The sequence below is a fragment of the Chelonoidis abingdonii genome, chromosome 14 (genome assembly GCF_003597395.2).
Source record: "Chelonoidis abingdonii isolate Lonesome George chromosome 14, CheloAbing_2.0, whole genome shotgun sequence".
Classification (NCBI taxonomy): Eukaryota; Metazoa; Chordata; order Testudines; family Testudinidae; genus Chelonoidis; species Chelonoidis abingdonii.
This window is the reverse complement of record NC_133782.1, coordinates 33,323,199-33,351,013: the sequence shown is the minus strand read 5'-3', so window position 1 is coordinate 33,351,013 and position 27,815 is coordinate 33,323,199. Positions and strand designations below refer to the sequence as shown.

The 27,815-nt window shown below is 59.2% G+C and overlaps 1 pseudogene; it reads left to right on the top strand.

Annotated features, from left to right (window-relative positions):
- Nucleotides 1–1,068: 1,068 nt before the first annotated feature.
- On the top strand, nucleotides 1,069–16,867 carry LOC116827365 (von Willebrand factor A domain-containing protein 5A-like; annotated as a pseudogene).
- The last annotated feature ends 10,948 nt before the right edge of the window (nucleotides 16,868–27,815 follow it).

Sequence of the window (27,815 nt, the reverse complement as noted above, 5' to 3'; positions counted from 1 at the left end):
TTGGATCAGAGCTGCCTCTGGATCCCATGAGCCTCAGCCCCCGCTCATGCCTGTCCACCCCCCCCATACATCTGTCCATCCTCACCCCCTACTCTGACTCCCCCTCCTTCCATCCATCTGTCCTCAACCCCACACCTGTCCGACACCCCCTTCTGTCCATCTTCAGCCCCCCCATATGCTCTGTCCAACCGCACACACCTTCCTTCCTTCTCTCCATCCATGCTGACTCCCCACAGACTGTTCTTCCCACACACCCTTCTTCCTTCCATCTGTCTGTCCATCCAGCCCCATACACTCCCTTGGGCGGGGGGATGTCCACCCCACACTGGGCAAGCAGGGGTTAACCACAGAGGCCCCACCCCCGCTTTGGCATGCTCCAGGTGGCAGGTGTGGCTAAAAGGGAGCAGGCGGAGGACAGGTCTGGTCCTGTAGAGGTGCCATCAGCCCTCAGATGTGAGTCTCCCTGAGTAGGCTCCAGGGGACCCCCCCAGCTCCACAGACACCAAGCGGTTGACTGGGGAGGACGCAGGGGTAGGAAGCAATCCAGGGACTAGACTGGGAGCCAAGACCTGAATCCTGACCCGGGAGACTGCCAGCTCCATAGGGCAGATACCCGGTGGGAGCAGGGCGGGACCCGGTGGAGAAGGGTGGGCCCAGATTCTCCTGCCTGTGCTGGCATGTGGTCACTGCTGCCAGAGACCCTGAATGTGTTTGTCTGGCCCAGCTGAGAGCCCTGAGGACGGGGTGTATCCCCCACCACGCTCTCCTACATTTCTCCATCCATCCCCCGGCTCCCAGCTGTACCCCGGTCCCAGCCTTTTCTTCCCTGCTGGGCCTGGCGCCATGTGCACGGGGGGGGGGGCCTGAGAGGAGCTGTCACTCTGATCTCTGAGTGAGGCTCCTGAAAGCCTGTGGGACTCCCTGCCACAGGACATGGCTAAGCAGGGGCTGGGATCTCAGAACCATCGCTTGGCGGGGGGGGGGGGCACCCTCTGCCTGTCAGTTTCCATGGGAACCCCGTATCTCACCCACCCTTTCTCCACACAGATCCCTGACCCCAGAGTTGAGATGACGAGCTGCGGGCTCCTGACTGGCTCCAAGAAGCCAGGTGAGTCAGGGCTGTGGGGATGGTGCTGGAAGGGAGAGCGTGGCCCTATAGAGGTCATTGGGGGGTCCGTGGCTGACGTAGCCCTTCCCCCGGCACCCATGGAGATCACAGGGCCCGTGGCTGACATCCCCCCCAGCGCCCATCAGGGCCCTCTGGCTGATGACCCTGTTCCCCCCAGTGCCCCTGCGCAGCGGCTCGGTGACGGTGCTGATCCAAGGCTTTGTGGCAGACATGGGCTGTGAGCTGCTCTACAGGAACGATGAGCAGGGGCCCGTGGAGGCCGTGTTCGTGTTCCCCGTGGATGCCGAGGCGGCCGTCTACGCCTTCCAGGCCCGCCTTGGGGGCAACTGCATCCAGGCCCAGCTCCGAGAGAAGAAACTGGTACCGGGGGCAAGGGTCCCATGGGAGAGAGACGGTACCAGGGGGCAGGGCTGGGGGGATCTTGGGGTGACCCCGTCTTTCCCGGCAGGTGCAGGAGCTGTACAGGGATGCGCTGGCCGGGGAGTAGGGCAAGGGACTGTCAGGGGCGGGGGGTCTCAGGGTGACCTGTCTCTCCCGGCAGGTGCAGGAGCTGTATGGAAACATGCTGGCCGTGGGGGCAGGGGTGGGATGTTGAGGGTCTGGGGGGATCTCAGGGTGACCCTGTCTCTCCGTCAGGCATGGGAGCTGTATGGGAACACACTGGCCAGGGGACTGTCTGGGGCAGGGGGATCTCGGGGTGACCCTGTCTCTCCGGCAGGCACAGGAGCTGTACGGGGATGCGCTGGCCGGGGGCAGAGCTCGTTCCTGCTGCAGCAGGAAGGGGCTGGGGGCGACGTGTTCAGCTGCTCCCTGGGGAACTTGCCCCCAGGGAGGAAGTGGTGCTAACCCTGCACTACATCTGCACTGGAACCGGATGGGGCTGCCCGCTGCATGCTGCCAGCCATGCTGCATTCCTGCTACACACCCCACAGTGAGCCCCAGAGATCCCCCTGTGCCCCCCATGCACCCCACAGTTAGACCCATGGCCACTTCATAGATCCTGCTGCACCCCCAGGGTACAATCTGACTTGCTGAATCGCTGTTCCCCTCCTTAATCCTCCAGCCCAGGGAGTCTTTTACACGGCTTTGCTGTGTGAACGCCAGGCCCCTCCAGGCTCTACTCACACACAGCCACACACAGCTGAGTTGCATGAAGCTCTCCCAGCCCCACCAGAACCACACACAGGGCAACATTTGCAAATTCTCCAGCCCCAGCGTCGCACCCCAGAGACTGTCCAGCTCAAGTTCATTAATGAGTTAGTCAGGCCATCCGAGGGTAACGATCCTGCACCAGCCCTGCTGGGCTCAGACACATTCCCCAAACACTCCAATCCAACCCGCTGGTTTAGATCAAACACTAAAGCGAGTTTAGTAGCTAGAGAAGGAAGGGTTGTAAGTGATCCCAAGTTATGGGGCACAAAGGTCAAAACTGGTTACATCAGAAATAAAAGGTAAACGCGCACTCTGCATCCTGACTGTTACCAGGCTCCAGAAGGTTTGAAGCAGGCAGCTTTTCTCGCCCTACAGGATGCTGCAGGCAGTTCCCAGTTCTGAGTGCACCGGCTGGACTTCCCTCCCAGCCTGGGATCAATCTTCCCAGTTCAGTCTGTCAAGCTTTCAGGAAAGAAGGAGCAGGGATGGAGGAGAGGTGCCCAGGGGCCAGTTTTCCCCCTTTTTATATCCTGACACGTTTTATTGGAAAAGTCCTGGCTGGGTGAATTGGCTGGGCAGCTCCAGGGCATACCTGACCAAGCAATTGTCCTTCAGGTGAACTGTAAATCTCTCGTTTACAGCTCCCCAGTGGTGAATGGCCGGGGATGGTTGCATATCACCTGGCTGGGGGTTGTTCACCCAGCCGCCGAGGTGCTTGTCTGTGGACATTTCTCAGATTTACAACATGGTGCAGCTCCAAACATAGAACAGACTCTCATAACACCATATACGCACCTTTCACCAGGACGGTAATATTCAGCAGACCATGATTTTTCAAATGATACCTCACAAGGCAGACTTTGTTTCAGATTTACTGTCATCTTGTAAAAGTGGTGACTGTTCTCGTATAGACTGTCACGGCTTCCCTCTTAAAAAACCTGTTGGCGTGTCAGTCACCCCAAGGCAGGGTGCGTTAAGGCCCGGTTGAGTTTTGACAGCATAATTCCCAAGTGTTTTTCTGATCTTACACAACTTTGCACAAGCCTATGTGGTTATCCCATTTAACACTTTGGGGACCAGTCTCGCAATCTCAGGCATTAGCGCATGTCTTTCCTGGCGTGTTGGAAAACACCATTTTCTGTTCTTGCAGCACGGATATCACTTCTGTCACTTCAACTGGTGTTATCTCCAGGTGGATATTTACTTACATTCTGGAAATGTCATGGGATAATAAATTGTCATGGGATAAAAGGGAAGGTCCTTTCATGGACTGAGAACTGGATAAAAGACAGGGAACAAAGGGTAGGAATTAATGGTAAATTCTCAGAATGGAGAGGAGTAACTAGTTGTGTTCCCCAAGGGTCAGTCCTAGGACCAATCCTATTCAACTTATTCATAAATGATCTGGAGAAAGGGGTAAACAGTGAGGTGGCAAAGTTTGCAGATGATACTAAACTGCTCAACATTAGGTTAAGACCAAAGCAGACTGTGAAGACTTCAAAAGATTCTCACCAAACTAAGTGATTGGGCAACAAATGGCAATGAAATTTAATGTGGAGGGAAATGTAAAGTAATGAACATTGGAAAATAACCCCAACTATACATACAATATGATGGGGGCTATTAGCTACAACGACTCAGGAAAAAGATTTGAGTCATCATGGATAGTTCTCTGAAGAGTCACGCAGTGTGCAGAGGTGGTCAGAAAGCAGCAAACAGGATGTTAGGAATCATTAAAAGGGATAGAGAATAAGACTGAGAATATTATTGCCCTTATATAAATCAATGGTTGCGCACACTTTGATTACTGTATACAGATGTGGGCTCCTCACCTCAAAAAAAAGTATTCTAGCACTAGAAAAGGTTCAGAAAGGCATATTAAAATGATTAGGGTTTGGAGCGGGTCCCATATGAGGAAAGATTAAAAGGGTGTCTTCTTCAGCTTGGAAAGACGAGACTAAGGGGGATATGATACAGAATATATAAAATCATGAGTGATGTTGAGAAAGTGAATAAGGAAAAGTTATTTACTTATTCCATAATACAGAACTAGGGGTCACAAATGAAATTAAATGGGCAGCAGGTTTTAACAAATGAAAGGAAGTTCTTCTTCACACAGGGCACAGTCAACTTGTGGAACTCCTTACCTGAGGAGGTTGTGAAGGCTAGGACTATAACAGCGTTTAAAAGAGAACTGGATAAATTCATGGTGGTGAAGTCCATAAATGGCTATTAGCCAGGATGGGTAAGGAATGGTGCCCCTAGCCTCTGTTCGTCAGAGGATGGAGATGGATGGCAGGAGATCACTTGATCATTGCCTGTTAGGTTCATTCCCTCTGGGGCACCTGGCATTGGCCACTGTCAGTAGACAGGATATTGGGCTGGATGGAGCTTTGGTCTGACCTGGTACAGCCGTTCTTATGTTCTTATGGAAAGTATTATCTTGGCATTTAGCCATCCCATCAATGAGGTGGTGTGCCTCAGTTTCCTTTTCTACACAGCAGATCATGTTTGCCATGGCTCCTCCACCGTGATGGGTTTTAAGTCTGCTTGCATGCATTATCTGTGAAACAGCATTACCCTGAGGCTTCTTGAAATAATCTGCGGTCTTGTTCACCACGTCCATCATTTCCAAGCATTGTGCCTGTTGTAGCTTTTAACGGGGTTAAACATTAACACTAAGTTTCTCCTTGTAAAAGGGCATTTGAACTTATCGCGCCTTTTTTGTATGTAGTCTGTTCCTGGGGTGGGTTTGGGTCATACCCATTGTGTCATTTAACTCTTTAACCAAACCTTTGCCTTCAGTTAGTTACTGGCTCTTTCTTCACCTTAGGGTTCCTTCGCTATCCGTTAATAATCCAGCCCTGTCTCTGGGGCTGGGGTGTCTCAGGGGTTGGTGAAGCAGCGAGGCAGGGGGCTCCCCCACATGGGCAGGCCCCCTCTGGAGCTGTGTCCCAACGCCATGGCGATGCCTCCGTAAGAAGGCCACCCTCCGCCTTGGGGTTACTGTGTTCCCCTCACCTTCAGGGCTGACCTTCCCGAGCCCCCTTTTCTGTAACTAGCAGTATTCTCTCAGCTGCTTCCTTGGTGCTGTCCATCAGGAGAGAAACCACCCCAGCCCCATCAGCCAGGCTGTTGCATCTTCACTGACCCCTTTCCCCCAAGCCGAGTTTACATCCTGTCTTAAAGAGAGACCATCACTTTCCAGAAGTACGTCCAGACTTGTCGCCTGGAGAATACAACCAGCCATCTACTCGAGGGTCTGGAGTGGGAGCCTGTCTGTCACCGCCACCTCATGTCCCCAAGGAGCTGGCTGTGAGACTGCTTTCCTCAGCTGCACGGTCCACACTCTGATTCTGCTGCTGGAGTGGACTGGAGTTGAGTCTGTATTCCCCCCACACCCCCAGGCAACCAGCGTGAGGACAGTCACGTGCTAACAACGCTACTTCCCCATGAGGCTGGCCAGGCACAGCCAGCAGCTACAGGGGCTGCCCATTTTCTACAAAAATCCACTCTCCATGTTCCTTTCCTGGGACTGCCTCTAAGGTCCCTTCCCTGGTGCCCTTTAGAGCGAGATTTATGGTTTGCTCAGCTGCAGAACTCTGCCAGTCACCACCTGGAAGAGTGTCCTCTGTTACGGGCACTCCCTCCCGCTCCCTGGGATCAGAGGGCATGTTGCCTTCTGCTGTGGTACACACAGGACCGGCGCTAGAGTTTTTCGTGCCCTAGGTGCATGGCCATTTTGCCACCCTGCACGCCACTCCCGCGGCTCCGGTGGAGCTGCCGCAGCCATTTCTGCGGAGGGTCCGTTGGTCCACAGCTCCAGTGGAGCTGCCGCAGTCGTGCCTGCGGGAGGTCCACCAGAGCCCCGCAGGACTAGCAGACCGTCCACAGGCATGCCTGTGGCAGCTCCACCAGAGCCGCGGACCAACAGACCCTACACAGGCATGACTGCGGCAGGTCCACTGGAGCCGCCTGCCGCCCCCCGCCCCCCAGCAAAATGCTGCCCCTCGAAAATCCTGGTGCCCTAGGCGATTGCCTAGTTCACCTCAATGGAAGGACTGGCCCTGGGTACAGAAGCTGGTCTCAACCCCTCCCATGTCTGGAAGCACGCTGCTCCCCCTGCTGCTGCAGAGCAGAGAGCCTGCTGGTAGCAATCTCTGGGGCTTTCCCATTTCCCTCTGGGGTTCCAGCACAGGATTCCTTCCTGCGGCGGCAGCTTGCCACACTAACAACCTCATCTGTGCAGAAAACATCATTCCCCACAAGCATGTCGACAAGGATATCGTCCACTGTTCCCATCTTCAATTCACTTTCTGAGCCATCAGATTCTGTGTGCACCTTGGCTAAAGGGCTAGGAGTCTTGGCTCCATCCTCCTACTGGTAAAAGCTCTCCCATTTGACCTGGCAACATGTCACCTTCTTGCATGTAATCTGTGCACCTGTATCTTCCCATCCCAGGTGTTCCCTGTTACTAGTTCAAAATCTTAATACATCACCTGTCTGGTTCTGCGGAGCCAAATCCCAGAAAACCACTGTGGTACGCTGCAGGCGCTTCCGAGGTTTCTATGCTGAGCACAGTGGTACTAACAGGGGCTTGCTGTCCCTTCACGCAGAGCAATGGTTTCTCACGTGGTCAATGGAATTACAGTGGCAGGTGCTCCTCTGTTTTTACAAGAGGTTTGAGGTGGAGATGAGACAAATGGTTTCAGGGGAGGTGCGTGCCCAGCCTCCCAGTCACCCTCCTTTTTTCCAGAGATAGAACGGGATCCCCCCTTCGCTCCAGGTTTAAACCCCAGGTTCTATGACTTGTTGGACATCTGAACTTGCGCAAAGATGTCATCCAAAGTGGACAGTTCTGTCACAGACTCCTCCCACAGACACTGCTTCGCATCATTATCCCAGAGACTCCGGAAACATGCTTGGCCAATGAGATCTAGCAATTGTCTGAAATCTGCACCACCTTCACTCATTTCCTTCTCAGGTCATTCACCCTGTAAACATACTCCCTATGACTCGCACCAGCATTCCTTTGGCGACCTCTACATTTTGTCCTGCACACCTCAGGAGTAAATTGAAACTCTTTCCAATCAGTGTCCATGAACAGAAACTATGCCAAAGCATCCAGAAATGGCATTGCACTGGGTACAGCCTGAGCTTTACCAGGCAGTTCTGCACTCAGTGTGAGGATTCACTTGCCCGCTGGAATCCCATGGGCATTGCCCAGCTTTTCAGCAGTGGTGAAATATTCCCTCATACAGTCAGTTTCAATATATACAGGCCCACAGCTGGTCCCCATCCGAAACATTTGGAGTTAAAGGGAGCTGCTGGTGACACTGGGATTTCCTTCTGTTTGTCTAATGTTTCCAGCAGGTGGTTTCGCTCTTTCTCCTCGGTCTCTTTGCCTCTCAGCTCCAAAACTCGCTGATGTGCTGCTATTTCCGTGGCCGCAGTTACTTCTTTCTCCCTCTACACAGGCTGGTGAGCCTTGACCTTCAGTTCCAAGGTTCACTGGGATTCTTTCTCCTTTCCTGATACCTGCTGTTTGCACAGCACTAACCTTGCAACTGCATCAGGCTCACGAATTTTTCTACCTTTCTGTGTCTATTTCCCTTTCCCGAAATAAGCAAATCGAAAATAACAAAACTGGAACTTGGTTTTCACACTTGAGCCCACTTAAAATCATCACACAGGTGCTCAAAGTGCAAACGTCACTCAGAGCAACAAGCTGTGCATATAAACCTGCTCTCACTGTGCCACTGTGACATCCTTGGCTTGCTGAATCGCTGTTCCCCTCCTTAATCCTCCAGCCCAGGGAGTCTTTTACACAGCTTTGCTGTGTGAACGCCAGGCCCCTCCAGGCTCTGCTCACACACAGCCACACACAGCTGAATTGCATGAAGCTCTCCCAGCCCCACCGGAACCACACACAGGGCAACATCTGCAAATTCTCCAGCCCCAGCATCACACCCCAGAGACTGTCCAGCTCCAAGTTCATTGATGAGTTAGTCAGGCCATCCGAGGGTAATGATCCTGCGCCAGCCCTGCTGGGCTCAGACACATTCCCCAAACACTCCAGTCCAACCCACTGGTTTAGATCAAACACTAAAGCGAGTTTAGTAGCTAGAGAAGGAAGGGTTGTAAGTGATCTCAAGTTATGGGGCACAAAGGTCAAAACTGGTTACATCAGAAATAAAAGGTAAACGCGCACTCTGCATCCTGACCGTTACCAGGCTCCGGAAGGTTTGAAGCAGGCAGCTTTTCTCGCCCTACAGCAGCGGTTCTCAAACGTTTGTACTGGTGACCCCTTTCACACAGCAAGCCTCTGGGTGCAACCCCCTGCATAAATTAAAAACACTTTTTTATATATTTAACACTATTATAAATGCTGGAGGTAAAGTGGGGTTTGAGGTGGAGGCTGACAGCTCGCAACATCCTATGTAATAACCTCGTGACCCCCTAGGGTGTCCTGCCCCCCAGTTTGAGAACCGCTGTCCTACAGGATGCTGCAGGCAGTTCCCAGTTCTGAGTGCACAGGCTGGACGTCCTTCCCAGCCTGGGACCAAGCTCCCCAGTTCAAAGTCTGCTAAGTGTTCACGTTGCCTTCAGGAAGGGAGGGAGAGGTGCCCGGAGGCCGGTTTCCCCCCTTTTTATATCCTGACCCTCCTTACTGGAAAAGTCCTGGCTGGGTGGTGTGGCTGGGCAGCTCCAGGGCACACGTGAGCTGCCAGCTGTCTTTCGGGTGAATTGTAAATCTCTTCTTTCCAGCTCCCCCGCTGGCGAATGTAGCTCCCTGTATACCTAGCACCCCATAACCCTGCTATGCATCCCCCAGTGAAACGCAGAGCCCTGCACAGCTCCTTGCCTCCCCTAGTCCCCCACATCCCCAGCTACATGCCCACGGTGAGCCCCGTAGCCCCCCCATCCTTGCTTTATCCTACATGGTGAGACCCATGACGCCCTGAACCCCCACTATGCACCCCATGGTAAGTGACCCCACAGCCTGTACCCCATGAGATACCATTGCCCCTGCTACATACCCCACAGGGAAAGACCCACATGGATCCTCATAGCCCCTTAACACCTCATAGGTCACTGCTATGTGCCTCACAGTTAATGCCCCCCCAATCCTGCAATCCCTACCCCAGGGTGTATGACCCCCCCCAGACCCTCCCCCAATATCCCATGTCCCCCTATGCTCAGCAATATCCCACTGTCCCGGCCTTCACCCCATGTCTCTCTGCAGGATGGGACGGGGACGACGTCACCCAGGGGGTCCCGCGAGTCCCCCAGGGGGAGCTGCCCTATACCCTGAACCTGAGCGCCACGCTGCAGTCGCCTCACGGCATCAACCGCGTGCTCTCCAACTGCCCCCTCACTCCCCTGAACTACACGGCTGGGAACTGGACCAGCGCCCAGGTAAGGGCTCACCCGGATGCCTGGGTCCTGGCCATCCCCAGTGGGAGGGGCAGTGGGGGGGCAGCTCTGAGTGAGGGAGTGATGGGGGGCTCTGTACTGAGGGGTGGGGTACAGGGTTGTGGGGGATTTGGGGCAAGGCTCGGGGGGGCAAGTCCCAGGGGACCATCTGGGCATGGGTCCTGTGGGGGCCTATACAGGGGTGGGAGCTCTGGGGTGAGCCAGAGTGGGTCCCAGAAGTCCCAGAATAGGGGGAGGGACGAGTGACACAAACAGATCCGGGGAATCCCCAAGTTCTCTGGGGAAAATCTCAAGGGGCTGAGACCAGCCCATGGGGGTGAAATCCTGGGCATTCATTCGCCCTTGTTCCCTTCACTGTCTGGGATTTTCCCTCTCCTTGATTTTCAGTGGAATAAAATGGCGGGGGGGGGAATTTTACCCTCAAACTGGAAAGATTTAGGGCCCCCCCCCCAATTTCAGAAATTTGCTATGTTTTCCCCAAGTGTTTTTCCCTCTCTCCCTCCCACCTAACGGGGGGTCCAGCCCCAGTTCCCAGGGGTGGTGCAGCCCACGTTCCTGGGTCGCCCCCTCTTCTCCAGCTCCATGGCAGGGCACTGAGCCAGGCGCGAGAGCCAGTGGAACCCTGCCCCCAGGAGCTAAAGAGAAGGGACTGTGTGTTGCCCCCCAGGTGTCGCTGGCCCAGCCCCCCGCCCCCTCCGCTGTGGGACCAGGACATGGAGCTGCTGGTGTATTACGTGGAGCCGCACTAACCCAGTGCGGTGCTGGAGGCTGGGCTGCCCGGAGCAGAGCCAGGTGGGGGAGGGGTGTCCGGCACCCTGCTTCCCTTGGGTGGGGAGGGCTGTGGGGTGGGGATTAGGGGTGGGCATTGAAGGAGCTGGGGATAGAGTGTGTGAGGGAGATTGGGGACAGGATCAGGGGGTGGGCTCTGCAGTGTGGGGAGCAAGGGCTGGGATTGGAGGGTGGGGTGCCTGGGAGGAGCCTGACAGTGGGGTGCCCTGCAGATCTGGGGGGCATGGGGAAGAACATGGGATGGAAGGGCAGGCACTGGAGGGCTGAAGATTGGGGAGGTGGGGAATCTAGGGGAAAGAGCTGTGGCAGAAATGTATTTTCTGCAGGAAAAAAATTCTGCGGGACACGAGTTCTATGCATGCGCAGTGGGGCACAATTCCATCAGGAGTAAGCCTGGCAGGAGGCCATGCTAGATGGGCTGGTGGGGCAGATCCGGTGTGGGGAGCAGCCCAGGCTGGCTGGGCCCATGGGGCAGAGTTGGGGGGGGGGAGGAAAGGGGCATGACTCCATCCAGCTCTGTCTGTCCCCAGAAGACCCTAGTCCTGCTGTTGAAGAGTTTGCCCCTGGCTGTTATTTCAGCATCTACGGTTTTGGATCTCCTTCTACCTGTGAGTCAAAGGGACAGGGCAGGGAGGGGACTGGTTAGGTTAGGGTGCAGGACTGGTTGGGGTCAAGGTGTCTATGGGCTGGGGGCAGGACTGGCTGGGATTGTGGTGTCCCTCGGTTGGGGGCAGGACAGGCTGGGGTTGGGGTGTCCCTGGGCTGGGGGCAGGGCTAGCAGGCAGTGTGGGTAGCTGGGGTCGGGGTGTCCCTGGCTCCAGCTGTCCTGACCCCTCGGCGCCCCTCACAGGCAGAGCGTAGGATACACCCAACAGACCATGGCTGAGTCCCTGCAGTGCGTCCAGCAGCCCCAGGCCAACCTGGGGGGGCACTGAAATCTTGGTGCTGCTACAAGCCATTTACCGCATCCCCTGCCAGGACAGGCACCCACGCCAGGTACCGGGAGCAGCATCAGGGCGTCCCAGGGGCTCGGAGAGGGGCTGGGGGAGCAAAGGGAGGTTGTGGGGGGGCCTCTCAGAAGGAAATGGGGCCGGGGAGGATAAACTCAGAGACTTTCAGGCCAGAAAGAACCATCCTGATCATCTCATCTGGCCCCAGCCCCTTGCCCTCTCAGATAGCCCCTGCCCCCCCCAGTCAACCCCAACCCCTCACCCCCTGTGACAGCTCCAGCCCCTGGGGCTGAGTCACTGATGCCCCCAAATACTGAGTTACAGACGTCAGGTCCCAGAGCCCCCCTAGTTACTCCAGTTCAAATCAGCAAGTGCCCCAGCTGCCGCGGGGGATGAACCCCCTGGGAAGGATTCTCTGCCCCTCGGCTCTCTGAAGGAGGCTGTTCCTGAACTTCCTAGGGGAGAGATCCTCAGAGAGGGGCAGGGGGCTTTGGGGGCAGATGACAGGGGGCAATGAGGGGTGCTGGGAGAGGAGCTGGGAAGCAGTTGATGGGGGCTTTTGGGAGGGCTCAGAGTAGGACTGGGGCCAACTAGGGGCTGGTGTCCCTAGGGGTGTGAGCAGGGCGTGGCAGGCAGGAGCTGGGGGGGGTACCTCTGTGTAGAGTGGGGGGGGCAGTGCTGGGTGCTGTGCTCAGTTCTTGGGGGGGCGTCCTGCAGCCGAGGGTCAGGGCGGGAATGTGGGGGCATCAGGAGAGTCCAAGAAAGGTGCCCACAGCTGTCAGGCAGGTTAGTGTCTCCAGGGGCTGGTGAAAAGGAGACACGTGAGGGTTGGGGATCACAGTTAGAGACAGGGAGAAGTTCGAGGTCCCCATCTGTCAGCCCCCGCAGGAGAGATGTCTGGGAGGGGAGGGAGGGGGCTGGGGGGGTTTATGGGGCTGGGGGTCTCTGAGAGTGGGGTCAGTGGGTCAGGCTCTCTGGGGGCTGCCCCCATTCCCAGCCAGAGTGGGTTTCTCCAGGGAGATTTGGGGTCCCCGGCTCTGACAGTGTCTCTCCCCCATCAGCGCTTTGTGTTCACAGACGGGGAGGTGGGGAACACCCAGGACATCATTGCTGAAGTGCAGCGTCACCGGGGGGCCCACAGGTAATGGGGGCACCTGATCCCCCAGCCCTGACCCCCAACCCTGATCTCCAGCCTCTCTGCAATGGGGACCCATGCCCCATCATCTCCCAAGCTCTGCTTTCCTGCCCTGCCACCCCATTTCCCTCAGCTCTACTGGCCCCTCTCCAACTGCACTGTTCCCACCCCAGCACTGGCTGAGCCCCCCAGCTCTGCCCTTCTCCCTCCTGTCTCTGCCCCCCTGCAGGTGCTTCTCCTTCAGCATTGGGGAAGGGGCCTCCACGGCTCTGGTCAAAGGCATCGCCCAGGCAGCAGGGGGCAGCGCCGAGTTCTTCACAAGCCAGGACTGCATGCAGCCCAAGGTGAGAACCCAGGATGCCAGGCTCCCCTGGCTCTAACCCACCAGACCCCACTCCCCTTCCAAAGCTGGAAGAGAACCCAGGAGTCCTGTCTCCCAGCCCCCCGCCCGCTCTAACCCACCAGTCCCAACTGCCCTTCCAGACTGGGGATAGGACCCTGGTGTCCTGGCTCCACCCTGGGTGTGCTCGTCCCTCCCCCAGGTGCTGCAGTCTCCGAAGCGGGCTCTCCAGCTGGCCGTGACTGGAATCTCGCTGTGCTGGGATCTGCCCCCCGGGATGGAGGCGGCACTGCTGAGCCGGGGCCCTGAGGTGATTTTCCCTGGGCAGTGGTGCCTCATCTACGCCCAGCTCCACGGGCAGCCCGAGTTGAGAGAGCGAGGCCTCCACCTCTGGGACGCCCCCAGGGCTTGGGATCAGTGACTGAGCCAGGAACCCCTCACCCGCCCCTGGATGATAACTCTAACCCTAACAATGGCCATTGAACTGGGGGCTCTGTGCTACCCAGCCCCATTGATCTAATGGGGATCGTTAACTCTGACCCCTAACAAGGGCTATAGGGCTGGAGTTCTCTGTGCTACCCAATCCCATTGATCTCACATGAGGGTGTTAACTCTTGCCCTAATGATGGTCATTCAGCTGACTAGGAAGCCCAACTGGTGCTAATCAGGCGTATTTACCCCCTTCGTTCTGTAACCTGGTTCTGGGGGTCCCTGGGCATTTTCTCCCCCCTCGCACTGCCCTTCTGACCCCCCTTCTCTGCCGCAGCCCCCAGACACTGCTGTGGGGGGCGTCACCCTGCAGTACCACATCCAGGACCAGACCTACAAGGAGATGCTACAGCTCCCCCTGCAGCCACAGGATGGAGACAGGTGACAGCAATGCTCCCCTGGCTCCCCAGGCAGCTGGCTCCTCCCCCCCCCCAATTCCCACCCCCAAGAGGACAGAGATAGGAGGGGACCTGCCACAGGCCACAGAGGCAAGTAGGAGTCCTGGCTCCCAATCCCCTTGCTGTGACCACTAGACCCCACTCCCCTCCTATAGCCAGAGATAGAACCCAAGAGTCCTGACTCCCAACCCCATCACCACACACTATCCCACTAGCCCCTGCTCCCCACTGTGCGGCTGGAACCCAGGCATCTGGGGCTCACCCATGACTCTCTGTCCCCTGTGCAGGCTGTCCATTCACCGGCTGGCAGCCAAGTCGCTGCTGCTGGAGCTGGAGGGAGCTGCGGACACCGGGTTGGAGGGGGACCGGCGCAGGGCGCTGGAGACCAGCCTGAGTTCAGAGGTCGTCTGCTCCCTCACGGCCTACGTGGGGGTGGACATGGAGCAGGGGCAGCCGGTGCAGGGGTCGCTGGTGAGATGGGGCATCCTGCTCCCAGGTAACCCTGGAGGGGTCAGGGATCCTGGCACCAGGTGCAGCAGGTGGAGAAGACTCAGGTGGGTGGAGGAACCTGACACCAGGGAGGACAGGGAATTCTAGCACAGGGGGATCCCAGTGTGAGAGGAGGGCCTAGAATTGGGGCAGGGGGGAATTATGGTTATGGGCTAACGTCCCTTTGCCTCTCTACCTGCCCCAGCTCCCATGGGGTTGTGCTGCCCCCCCCCCAGGTCCTGCCCTCATCCTTGGGGTGCGGTACCCATCCCTGCATCCCCTGGGGCTGGAGGGAGGGTCCTGGCTGGGGGGAAGCTGTGAGGAAGGGGCTGGATCTGAGGACTCACAGCCTGGGTTGGGGAGAGATTGGAGCTGGGGGGATCTTGGCTCAGAGGGAGCTGAGAGGAGGATGGGGCTGGGTGCGGGGAGGGGATCCAAGCTGGAGGGCAGGGAAGAGGGGCCCCACTGGTGCATCGGTTCTGGGTGCTGGGGGGAGGGGTTCTTCCCTCCCTTAGCTTGCCTTTGTCTGTCTCCGTGTCTGTCTGTCCATCCGTCTGCCCCCTAGGCTTCAAGGCTGCAGCCAGCATGCAGCATGTGCAGTATCTCTCCCTGGCGTCACGTGGATCCCATCGGGCCATGGCCAGATGCACTCCCTGTGCATTCAGCTGCCCAATGCAAGCACCCCACCCTCGCGGCCAGGGACCACACCAAGGACCGCCTTGCAATGAAGCTGTTCCAGGTGGAACATATGGGACTTGCCCCCATGAGCGCCCCCCCAAGTGCTCCCCAAGCCCAGAACCATCTGCCTCCCCCCATACCCAGAGCTGAGCCAAGGGAGCCCACAGTGAAAGGGCAACCGCAGAGAGTCCTGGGAACACGCATCATCAGACGCGCAGCCCAGCAGGTGAGGGGGACAGGGGCTGGAAGTCAGGGTGCCAGGCGGGGGCCAAACGCCAGGATGACCCTTTCTCGGGTCCGAGACAGACGTGCCCTGACGGTCCCGGATCTGGGCAAGTGTTTAATGGCCACATCCCAACTGAAGGAACTTCCTGGGCAAAACACCGGTGTGACACTGGGAGAGGGGGAATCCGCAGCTGGGATTTAAAAGTGTCGAGATGCAAATGATCTTGCAACACAACGAAAAAAAAATAGGGAAACTCCCAGGCAATAAACTCTGTGAAGCTGGAATCTGGGATGTGAGTTTGTATCTATGAGCTAAAGTTTGTGGTGGGCAAACTGGGTGGGCGGGAGGGAAATCAACCTGGACAGGTTCTGTACCCATAACCCTGTGCAAGAGCCATCTCCCTAGAGCGGGCAGTGGAAGAGTCTCTCCTGCTGAGGCTGGTGTCTCTGCAAAATGCCGATGGTTCGTGGGACCTGGACCCCCGGCTGGCTGCCATGCTGGGGTTGAGACCAACACCAGGGGGAGGATACCCAGTCAGGTGAGTGCAGGAGGCAGAGGAGAGGGGAGAGATGGGGGGGCAGGTGCCATAAGTTGGGCCTGTTCTCTACTCCCAGGTGAGACTGTGCGTGACCCAGGCGGAGGGGGCGGGTCTGAGGGCAACTGGATCAAATGACCCCTGAATCTGGAGCCCAGTGGGGAAGACAGGCCCACAGCAGGGAGCTAGGCACCCCCTTGCAGGGAATCGGAGCATTGGATTGAGGGGGCACAGGGCTGGGGGGGCAGACATGGGGGGCCCAGGCTGGGCCCCCTCTGAAGCTGTCTCCATACCCCTGGGCATGGCACTGGGCATCTGGGCAGGGGGGCTGGTAACCCTCTGATTCTGGGGAGGGGGTGGGAGCACTGGATTGGGGGGAACCCAGGGTAAGGGCATGGGGGCAGTGCTGGGGGAGCAGGGGAATCCCCTGGGCGGGGGATGGAGGGGCAGGGGAGTCCCCAGGGCAGGAGGATGAGGGCAGCACTAGTGGGGACAGGGATCCCCAGGCAGGGTGCTGTCTCAGGCTGCCTCTCCTCCTGTCCCCCCATCCCGCCCCACAGGACTTGCCCCCCAGCGTCTGGGCCACGGTGCTGGACGTGGTCTGGCTGCACAGCCGGGCCGCGGGGCAGTGCGACGAGTGGGAGTTGCTGGAAGTCAAGGCCGCGAGCTCGGTGCGGGGCCGAGCAGGTGCGGCAGGGTCCAGGGCAGGGTCCAGGGTCTTGACTGGAGAGACCCTGCCTCATGGGAACCCCACAGCCCAGCCCCCCCCAAGACCCCTTGCCCCAAGGGCTAACAGCCCCAACCCTGCCTCACAGGGCCCCTATCCCTGAGAGCCCTGCCTCCCAGGTTCAACAGCCCAGCCCCCAAAAGCCCAGCCCCAGCCTGGTCCCCCAGTCCCATGACAGTCTTCCAGCTCCCTGCTCACTGTCCCAATCTCGGCTCCCTCCCAGGGCCCCCATTCTGTGAGCTCTCTGCCCTTTGCCCCAACCCTCCCTGTTCCCCAGGCTGGTGTCTCCCCCCTGACCCCCCTCTTGTTTCAGGGCCTCGGCTGAGTGAGTGCCTAGAAGCTGCCAGTGCCCTGCTGGGCTTCAACATTGGCCCTGCCGTCTTCGAGCTCTGAGCTCCCCCTGCCCTGGGATCCCTGTATGCACCCCCCAAGCTACCCTGGGCCTCTGAACTGGAGCTTGAAGGCCAGCAGGGGGCACTGGGGGCAGGCCCACCTAGCCGGTCTCTGCCTAGCCTGGAGCTAACCCCCAGCTGGGATCCCATTGCTGACTCCAATTCGGATGCATCTGCTTCCTGCTAGCTGAAGAGGACTAAGCTCCACCCCACACTGGCTGTAGCCTTTATTTCTATTTAGCAGAGAGTTAGTGATGTTATCTTACCCACGGTGGGTTCACCTCTGGTGGCCACAGTTTGAAGCTCAACAGAGGGAAAGACCCCTCTGCTACTTGGTTCAGACTTAGAACCTCTACGTACCTCGCAGTCGCTTTTTCACAGCATGACCCGTTGGCACATCTTTCTCATGATCTTCTGCCATAGAGTCGCTCTTTGGTCACTTACTTATGTCAAGCATCTCTTATGCTGAAGGCATCATATGGCTAAGCTGGCATTTCACAGCTGTTGTGATAAATAAAAGGGGGAGTAGCTCCCTTTGATGGACACCCAGCCAGCCAGTTAGCTGGAAAATCCCTCTTACTTGCTTTACTGTAAAAGGTTAAAAAGTCTCCCAGGTAAAGAAAAAAAAATGGGCACTTGACCAACAGAGCCACTGGGAAGGTAGAAGTTCCTAAAATTGGGAAAGAAACTTTTCCTTTGTCTGTTGTTCTCCCTGGACTGGAGGGTCAGAGCAGCCATACGCTACGCAGCTGAGCCAGGTATGATCATAAATCATCAGATCATGCCTAGAACTACTGATCTCAACTCCAAATGTGTAGATAGATCAGAATGCTCAGCTAGACACGATCAGGTTATTTCTTATTGACTTGTGGACTCCTCTGTGCAGGGGTGGCTCCAGGCCCCAGCACGCCAAGAGCGTGCTTGGGGCGGCAAGCCACGGGGGGGCACTCTGCTGGCACTGCGGGGGCGGCAGGCAGGGTGCCTTCGGCGGCTTGCCTGCAGGAGGTCCGCTGGTCCCAAGGCTTCGGTGGACCTCTCGCAGGCACAGCTGCGTGAGGTCCGCCAAAGCAACGGGACCAGCGGACCTCCCGCAGGCAAGCCGCCGAACGCAGCCTGCCTGCCATGCTTGGGGCAGTGAAATGCCTAGAGCCGCCTCTGCGCGAACCCCACGTGCTTTTGTTTTGCTTGTAACCTTTAAGCTGAACCCCCAAGAAAGCGATTTTGGGTGCATCATTTTTAGAATTGCTCTTTTAAAATCTAGCAAAAGCCTAAGTCCCAGATGTATTTTTTTTCTTTTTGTTTTTAATAAAATTTACCTTTTTTAAGAACAGGATTTGGATTTTTCGTATCCTAAGAGGTTTATGCACATGTTGTTTGATTAGCTGGTAGCCACACTAATTTCCTTTGTTTCCTTCTCAGCTCTTCCCCAGACTGTGGGTGTGTGTGTGTGTGAAAGGGCTTGAGGGTACCCCCCCAGAGAGGAATTTCCAAGTGCTCCTTCCTGGACTCAAAGGGTTGTGGGGTTTTTTTTGTTTTTGTGGGTTTTTTGCACTTGCGTGGTGGCAGCATCTACCAAGCCAAGGTCAGAGAGAAGCTGTAACCTTGGGAGTTTAATACCAGCTTGGAGCGGCCAGGATTAATTTTTAGAATCTTTGCAGGCCCCACCTTCTGCACCCAGAGTGCCAGAGTGGGGAATCAGCCTTGACAGCTGTGGACACCGCGTTTCAGCCCTGCTTTACTTAGATACCTACTGTCCACATATCCCAGTCGCTCCCCAGCGTCTCCAGCCGTACAGCCTATCTCTGATAATGATCCGTAACGGAGCCTCTGAGTTAATCATAACATCACCCACCACAGCACTGACCCCACAGCTCCGTATCCTCCAGGCTGCTCCCAGCTGCCATCACCTCTCTGCACTGGGGGGGCATACTTGGGAGCAACACCACCACTGTTTGTTTTTTCCAAATGACCGAGGGGTCCCTATATAGCCCCACTAAGGCAGCCGTGTCTCGGTGCCATGCGAAGGGTCCCTGTACAATCAGCCCCAGCCCAAGGCAGCCGCATCTCAGAGCTGGGCAAGAGGTTCCTATATAACTAGCCCTCACGTCCCATTCCAGAGGTGGCCTCATCTCAGCACTGGGTGAGAGCTCCCTGTATAACCTGCAACCCCCCCTTCCCCCCCGAGGCAGCTGCATCTCTGCGCCTGGCCTCACTGACCCTTGCCATAGGTTTCAGTTTTCTGATGCTAAATGGGGAGGAATTTCTCTGCCAGCCTCTGGCCACCAGCTGGCCCCATTGAATCAATTTTCAGGTCAATTCTGTGCCAGAACTAGGCTCTGATCCAGCCCCAGGGCAGGGCCTGGCAGGCTGGGGGGAGGATGTGGCTCAGGGTCTGTCCCCTCTAGGGGGCGCCAACTCCCATCCAGCCCTAGGATAGGGCCCAGCTGTCTCAGGGGTATTCAGGCCCCCTCCACCAGCCGCTTACCCCTCCCCAAGAGGTGAATCCAGCCACTGTGCCCCCCCACGAGTGCCGGGGGGGGGGCCATGGAGCAGGGAGGGGCCCATGGGGCAGAGGGTCCTGCCCCTCCCCCCCACACATTGCCAGCCCAGGCACGCAGTGAGCCACATAAAGGATCATTGATGCCCCCCCCCGCCTTGGCACCGCCAGCCCCATTCACATTGTTCCCGTCCCTCGAGCAGCCCTGTGCAGAGAGAGAGACACCGCCAGGGGCTGTGGGCCAATGGCTGGACCTCTGCATCCCCCGGGTGGGGCAACAAAGCTCACCCACCCAGCAGGGTGTCAGACGCTCCCAGATGGCACTGAGCTTCCCTGCTAGTGCCCCTCACTCCCGACCCGCACCCCCTGCTAGCCCAGCCCTGGGCTTTCCCCCACCCCCAAGCTCCGCCAGTGCCCCTCTTTCCCGACCCACAGCCCCCTGCTAGCCCAGCCCTGGGCTTTCCTCTCCCTGCTGAGCTCCACCAGTGCCCCTCACTCCCAACCCACAGGCCCCTGCTAGCCCAGCCCTGGGCTTGCCCCTCCACCGCCCCGAGCTCCGCCAGTGCCCCTCATTCCCAACTCACAACCCCCAGCTAGCCCAGCCCTCTCCTCTGCCCCACTCCCGACCCGCAGCCCCCTGCTAGCCCAGCCCTGGGCTTCCCCCGAGCTCTGCCAGTGCCCCTCATTTCTGACCCACAGCCCCCTGCTAGCCCAGCCCTGGGCTTGCCCCTCCACTGCCCTGAGCTCCGCCAGTGCCCCTCATTCCCGATCCACAGCCCCCTGCTAGCCTAGCCCCTCTCCTCCGCCCCACTCCCGACCCACAGCCCCCTGCTAGCCCAGCCTCTCTCCTCCACCCCACTTCCGACCCGCAGCCCCCTGCTAGCCCAGCCCTGGGCTTCCACCCACCCCTGAGCTCCGCCAGTGCTCCTCACTCCCGACCCGCAGCCTCTGCTAGCCTGGCTCTGGCCTCCTCGTGACCCACACATTCACTTTTCCTGCACAGGAATATTTCATTTCCCCAGCAAGAGTCAGCGTTCATTCCAGCCCCGCACCGCAGTCCCGCCCACTCCCGCTAGGGGTGCTGTTCTACTGGCCGTGCAACAGCAGCCCGCTCATACTTCATTTAATTAAATAGAATAAATCAGCAGCAAAGCAGCCGCAAGTGTTGACTCGAGACCCAGGCTATTCAGGGAGGGGCCAAGACAGTGAACTGCTGATAGAACCCAGGCGTCCTGGCTCCCAGTCCCTGCCCCACACTAACCCATTACAGCTCACTGCCCTTCCACGGCTGGGAGTGAACCCAGGAGTCCTGGCTCCTGGCCCTGCCCCTGCCCCACACTAACCCATTACAGCTCACTGTCCTCCCAGGGCTGTGCAATGAACCCAGGAGTCCTGGCTCCTGCCCCACACTGACCCACCGGACTCCACTGCCCTCCCAGGACTGGCAGAGAACCCAGGGGTCCTGGCTCCTGGCCCCCCTGTTCTAATCACTGGACTCCACTCCTTGGGGGAGGGAGCTAGGATACAGGAGGGGAAGGGAGTTCTGGACCCCAAAGGGTTAATTGTGCCCCCTTGCCCCATCCCCAGGGGGTCCCTCCAGCCCCTCCCCCCCAGCTCCGGCCCCTTTAAATCGCTGTGGCCTGGCTCACGTGCTCAGCCAAGTGCCCTATTTTTAGAGCCGGTTCTTGTCTTCAATCCCACCCCCCTCGGCTTGTTTTGCAGCTTCGCCTGCCAGCTCCTCGGAGCCCTGGCCAAGGAATCCAGGCGCGTCCTGCCTCCTCTCTGCCGCCCCACGCACAGGGCTCCACTGGTGCCCCTCACTCCCGACTCCCAGCCCTCCCACGCTGGTGCCCCTCAGCCCCTGCTAGCCCAGCCCTGGGCTCCCCCCCGCCCAGCCCTGCGGGTGCCCCTCACTCCTGACTCGCAGCCCCCTCACACTTGTACCCCTCACTCCTGCCCCTCGGACCCAGCTAACCCAGCCCTGGGCTCCCCCCACCCCACACACACACACACACACGCGCGCGCGCGAATGCGATGGCTTAGACTGCATGGTGGCCACTAGGCCAGAGTTTGTATTTTTGTAGGTCCTACTCAAAGTGTGGCTGCAGCATCTCTCTCCACAGGGCAAGGGGTTAATAATCCAGGTGCCCCACCCAGGCTGAGCTGCGATTCGGGGTGGGGGGGCTGGTGTTTTTAAAGTGGCTCCAGGCCCATGACTCTGTGTTCACAAAGGGAACACGATGTTCAGGCCGAGAGTCTGGGGCGGGAGAAGGGAGCACAGAGGGCTGGAGCTAAGCGGAAGGGGGGAGGGGAAGGGACAGAAGGGGGTTGAGGGTGTCAGAGGGAGGTTCGGGGGGCGGGCACTGAGGGGCTGGGTCAGAAAGAGGCTCTCAGTGCTGGGATGGGGGGGTGACACTTTTCTCTCCTGGGGGGGCAGCTGCCCCATCCCTCCCCACTGTCCCCGCATTGGCCTCTGGTCTTGCCCCCCACGCACTTGGGGGGTTCAGTCCCCCGCAGTGCAGTTTTCCTTCCCACCACCCAACAACCCCCACTGTATCTCCCCTTCCCACACACACCCTGGGACCCCAGCAGTAGTTTCTGTATGGAAGGTTCAATCCAGCTGCGATTCAGCCAGGAAACGCCCACCCTGCCCCCCACAACGAACCTGGAGGTGGCCGGGGACTCGCCCTCAGCAGTGCAGGGGCCAGGACCCTGAGCTGTGCAGGCAGGGCCACCCAGAGGATTCAGGGGGCCTGGGGCAAAGTGGGTGAGCTGCGGCGTTTGTACTCACCCGGCGGCAATCCGGGTGTTCGGCGGCATTTTGGCAGTGGGGGGCCCTTCAGTCGCTCCATGTCTTGGCTCCTGCAGGGCTCGGGGCCTGGGGCAAATTGCCCCACTTGCCCCCCCTCTGAGCGGCCCTGTGTGCGGGCTGGTGGGGGGGAGGTTCCAGTGGCCGGTTGGGGCGAAAGATCCAGCAATTCCCCTTGCTAGCTTTGGGTGCCCCAAGGGGTTCTCAGAAACTGGGTCAAACTGGGCTGGCCAGAGCCGAGCAGCCAAACACCTTGGGGCCTCCTTCGCTCCAGCAAACAGACAGTCCCATTTGTCGGGGGGAGGCCCAGCCTTCCTGGGGGGGTTGGACTGGGACTGGCCTCAGGAGGCCCCAGACGCCCACTGGGGAGTGTTTCGCGTGTAGGAACTTGGACATTCTGTGGCCCCGTCAAAATAACCGCGCCTGGCGCCAGCTCAAAAACCACCCTGTGATGACAGATGCCGGCCCATGGGTGACGCTGGGCCCCAGCATCGAGCAAAACCCTTGTGCGGCCATAGCCTGCTCAGCCTGCCTGGCTCACCAGGAAGGGTGGTGCAGCCAGGAAAAGCCCCACTGGGGGGAGCGATACGTGGGGCTCTACCCAGAGTGGGACTCCAGGAGCTGGGGGGGATGGGCATGGCACTGAGCAGCCCCTGACAGGGGAACAGGCGCAGCTACCTTGAGCTGAGACAGGAGGGGAAGATAAATGGAGGGTGGCTGGCTGGGTGCAAGAATGGGGGTGGGGGCTGGCCACGTGGGTGGGCGGTGGCCCTGGGGACAGCTGGCTGGGTGGAGGCTGTGGGGGGATGGGGGTGGGAGAAGGGGGAGTGGATGAATGGATGGATGGAGAAGAAGGATGGATGGACTGACAGATGGATAGATGCAAGGAAGGAGATGGATGGATAGGGGAGATGGGGTGGATGACTGGAGAAGGATGAATGTTTGGGAGTGAAAGGGTGGACAGACAGAGATATGGATGGATGGATGGATGGATGGGGGAGATGGACAGATGTATGGATGATACAGGGGAAGGGTGGATGGATGGATACCAGAGAGGGGTGGATGAATGGATGGAGAAGAAGGATGGATGGATGGGGGAGATGAATGAATGGGGGGAGGGGATGGATGGAGAGATGGGTGGTGGGGTAGACGGACGGATGGATGGATGTGGGGGAAGGATGGATGGATGGGAGAGGAGATGGACGAACAGATGGATGGGGGTGGACGGTTGGATGGACGAATGGATGGATGGGGGGAGATGGATGGATGGATGATGCAGGGGAAGGGTGGACAGATGGATGGAGGGAGGGAGGGGATGGATGGATGGATGGATGGATGGGGTGGACAGACGGTGGGTGGATGGGGGAGGGGATGGATGAACAGATGGATGGGGGTGGAAGGTCAGATGGACAAATGGATGGATGGGGGGAGATGGATGGATGGATGATGCAGGGGAAGGGTGGACAGATGGATGGAGGGAGGGAGGGGAAGGGTGGATGGATGGATGGATGGGGGAGATGGATGGATGGGGTGGACAGACAGATGAGGGGTGGACAGGGGAGGGGATGGACAGATGGGTGGGGGGCGAAGGACACATCTGGCTGGCTGCCAGGAAGGGCTGCCCATGGCGGGTCCCTCAGGCAGTGCTCCACACACCGGTTCCACAGGGACCCTGGTCCAGGACTGAGTGGGCAATGGGAGCCAGCTGCACCCATGGCAGCCCTGCTGCACACCCCAAGGGCCAGTCCTCTCCCCTCACATGCCCCCCAGCGTGGTTTCCCTCCCCCCTGATCTGACCCATGGGCCCATCCGCTCCAGCAGAGCAGGGGCAAGGAGCCAGGATGCCTGGATTCTATCCCTGGGTTTGGGGGAGGGGGCAGGGAGCCAGGACGCCTGGGTTCTATACACTGGGATGTTTTGCAGGGGGTGGGGCTGGGAGCTACAGCCTGTTTTGTGATGGTTGGGGGCACACAGAGCTGGTGAGGGGGCCTATGCCCTGGCCCGTGGCTGAGGATCCGGGAGGAGCCGGCTGTGCTGGCTGGTGCAGGGCAGGGTGGGGCTAGACCCAGACCGGTCTGACCAGGTGAACGGGGCCTAGGAATAAGGCATGTGGGGGGCGGGACAGCACCTGCCATGGGGGGGGGGTCCTTCCCCAGCAGGGGGCTCGGCCCCAATCCAGCCAGCGTGGGGTGGGACTCCCTAGGATGGGTCCCCTCCCCTCACTCTGCCCCCTCCCCCATACTGCCCCCTCCCCATACTCCATCCTGTCCCCACACTCTCCCTCACCATACTGCCCCCTCTGCCTCCCCCCGACTCTGCCCCTCCCCCTTCTGCCCCCCCCCACTCTCTGCCCTCTCCCTGTCGCCTCTCTCACTGAAGCCCCTCCCACTCCCCCTCCTCGTCCTCCCCCATGCACCTCTGTAGCAGAGACGTCCCTTGCCGCCTCCGCCCGGCCCTGGGATTGGCAGCCGGAGGTGGGTAAAGGGGTGTAGGAGGAGGAGGGGAGGCCGGGGCGGGGGGGTTGTTGGGTATCCAAGAGTCCAGTGAAAGGCAAGTGAAGGTGGAGGGGCGGACCGGAGGGAGGTGCAGGCAGAGCCGGACACACGGACACGGAACGACCGGACACGCAGGTACCGGGGGTCTGATGGGGGGTTCTGGCAGGGGACCGTCGAGGGGGGCTGGTGTTCGGGCAGGGGCCAGTCTGGGCTAGGTGAGGCGTCTTAGGCAGTGGGCCCGGGGGAACAGTGGGTGATGTGGGGCCACGCTGAGATGACGGGGGATCGGGGCGATGTAGGGCTGAGAAGTGGGGCGGGGCTTGGTAGGACTTTGGGCGGGGCGGTTGGTGGGCGGGGCGATGGAGGGTGATCACTAAGGAGGGGGGCGGGGGCGCAGCTACGTGTGTCCGTCTCCCCGGCCCTTCCTCCGAGCAGCGACACTTGAAATCTCAAGCGGAAAAACCCACCATGGCGAAGGGACCGGATGCCTGGGTTCTCTCCCTCGCTCTGGGAGGGGGGGCTGGTGGGTCAGAGCAGTGGGGGCTGGGTAGAGCCAGGACTGCTGGGTTCTCTCCCCAGCTCCGGGAGGGGGGGTGCTGATGGAGCCGGGACTCCTGGGTTCTCTCCCCAGCTCCAGGAGGCGGGGGCTGATGGAGCCGGGACTCCTGGGTTCTCTCCCCAGCTCCGGGAGGCGGGGCTGGTGGGTTAGAGCAGAGGGGGCTGGGTGGAGCCAGGACTCCTGGGTTCTCTCCCTCGCTCTGGGAAGGGGGGCTGGTGGGTTAGAGCAGTGGGGGCCGGGTGGAGTCAGGACTCCTGGGTTCTCTCCCTCCCTCTGGGAGGGGGGGCTGGTGGGTTAGAGCAGTGGGGGCCGGGTGGAGCCAGGGCTCCTGGGTTCTCTCCCCAGCTCCGGGAGGTGGGGCTGGATGGAGCCAGGACTCCTGGGTTCTCTCCTTCGCTCTGGGAGGGGGCGCTGGTGGGTTAGAGCAGTGGGGGCTGGGTGGAGCCAGGACTCCTGGGTTCTCTCCCTCGCTCTGGGAGGGGGGCTGGTGGGTTAGAGCAGTGGGAGCCGGGTGGAGCCAGGACTCCTGAGTTCTCTCCCGGCTCTGGGCAGTATGGGCGAGGTTCCTTTGCGGGTCCTGAGGGAGGGGGTTCTTGGCCCATCCTAGCGTCCCTAGGACAGGGCTGTTTCTGGGGGGTCCCGACGAGGCTGAGGCACTAGTCTCCGGCCCAGCCCGGCCCCTCTTGAGCCCAGCCCTGTGCCCCTCTCCCCTGGGGCTGGGAAGAGACTCGTTGGTCTCTTCCCTGCCTGCCAGACACACACACACACACACACACCCGTGGGGCCGCCTGGTCTCCTCTGAGAACAGAGGCTGGGAGCCAGGACTCCTGGTGTTGGATCCCTGGCTCCGGGAGGGGAGTAGGGGGTAGAGCTCTCCACCTGTCTGTCCAACCAGCTCCTAGCCATCCTGCCCCTGAACTGTCGGTCCGTCTGTCTGTCCACCTCTGTCCCTCCCCCTGCAGAGATCTGCCCACCCACAAGGGACACTGGGTCTGGCTCCCCCAAGCCAGCTGCTGGTCTCCTCCCCTCCCCCTGAAGCTGACCCCCCCAAGCCCTGCAGGAGCCTGGAGGGAGATCTGCCCCATGGCCAGGAGAGCTAAACTCAGGGGATTATGGGAGGGGGCCCTCCCAGCCCATGGGGCAGTGCATAGACAGACTGCAGGTCTACCTGTTTTCCAGGGCCCCACATGTCCTGGGTCTGGAAACACCCCACACCCTGTGGGGCAGGGGGAGGGCATTAACTCTTCTTGTACCAGCACTGAGGTGCCGGGGTCAAGGGAATGGACCAGGCTCTGAGGTGCTAAGGGGACATTGGCTGCTGGCATCTGGGCAGAGACCCAGTTGGACAGTCACTGACCTGCTCCTTCCTGGCCCCTCACTCTTCTGCCTAACCCCCCAGTTCCCCGAAACCCTGCTCCCTGTGACATCCTGCCTGGCACCCACCCTGGCTCCCCATGACTCTTCCAACTACCCCACTCCTATGACCCCCCCACCTGTCCCTGTTGCCCCATAACTCCCCTCTCAACTCCCCCACACCCTGCCTGGCTCCCAGGCCTGCCCCCCATAACCGTCCCCACACCTGGCAACCACCCTCATAACATCCCCAACCCCCATAACCTCCCCCTGCCCCCAACCTTGTGTCTCAGATCCCTAGGATCGGTGCTGTGCCCCCAGCTTTAGAGCAGCCCCTTGCAGGACCCCAGGGGGTCCCATTCTCCCTTCAGGGGAGGCCACTTGGGCTCCCCAACCTGCTGGGGCTCCAACCCTCCTGCCACACCCAATGAGCAGAGCCAGACTCCTGGGAGAGCTGTGACCGACACGGAATAGGTTAGTCACCGGGATGCGGCCCAGGAAGCCCTTAGGGCAGCAGGGAGACGCGGCGTCGGGTCGGGTCGGCCCAGGGCCCAGGCACCCTGTGTTATGGCTGTTTCTGAGTGTCTGTCTGACCCCCTGGTCCCTTCCCGGGTGGGCAGCCCCCACTCGCCCCCAGCTCCCACCTTCCCAACCCTTCCTGCTTCAACTGGGGGGGTCTTTGCTCAGCTCCCCTGCTGAGCTGGGGAAGGGGGAATCTAGGCATCACTGGAGCTGGCATCAGGTCGCTGGGCACCTTGTTCACCTGGATCGGTTCCAGCTGGTTCCTTAACCACTCCTCATTCCATGAGGCAGGGAGGTGTCACCTATGCGGGTGCCTTTTAGCCTCTCCTGAAAGCACACACAGCCCTTCCCCCCCCCCACCTTGGGCAACAGGATGACTGGACTCCTGAAAAATTGGGACTGTCCTGATGTTTAACATTCTGTCCCACGTCCCGACCGATGTGTGATGGGGATGCCATTTGTCCCAATGTTGTAGGACTTCCTACCACAGCTCCTCGGAAGTGGTGACATTTCCCTCCGTGCGCTGTCCCCACCGCGAGTACTGGCTCCACAGCTCCCATTGGCCAGGAACTGTGGCCAGTGGGAGCTGTGGGGACAGCACCTGGGGGCGAGGCAGCAGGCAGACCTGCCTCACCACGCCTCCGTCTAGGACCCAGAGGGAGATGTTGCTACTTCTGGAGAGCCACCTGAGGTAAACACTGCCCAGAGCCCTCA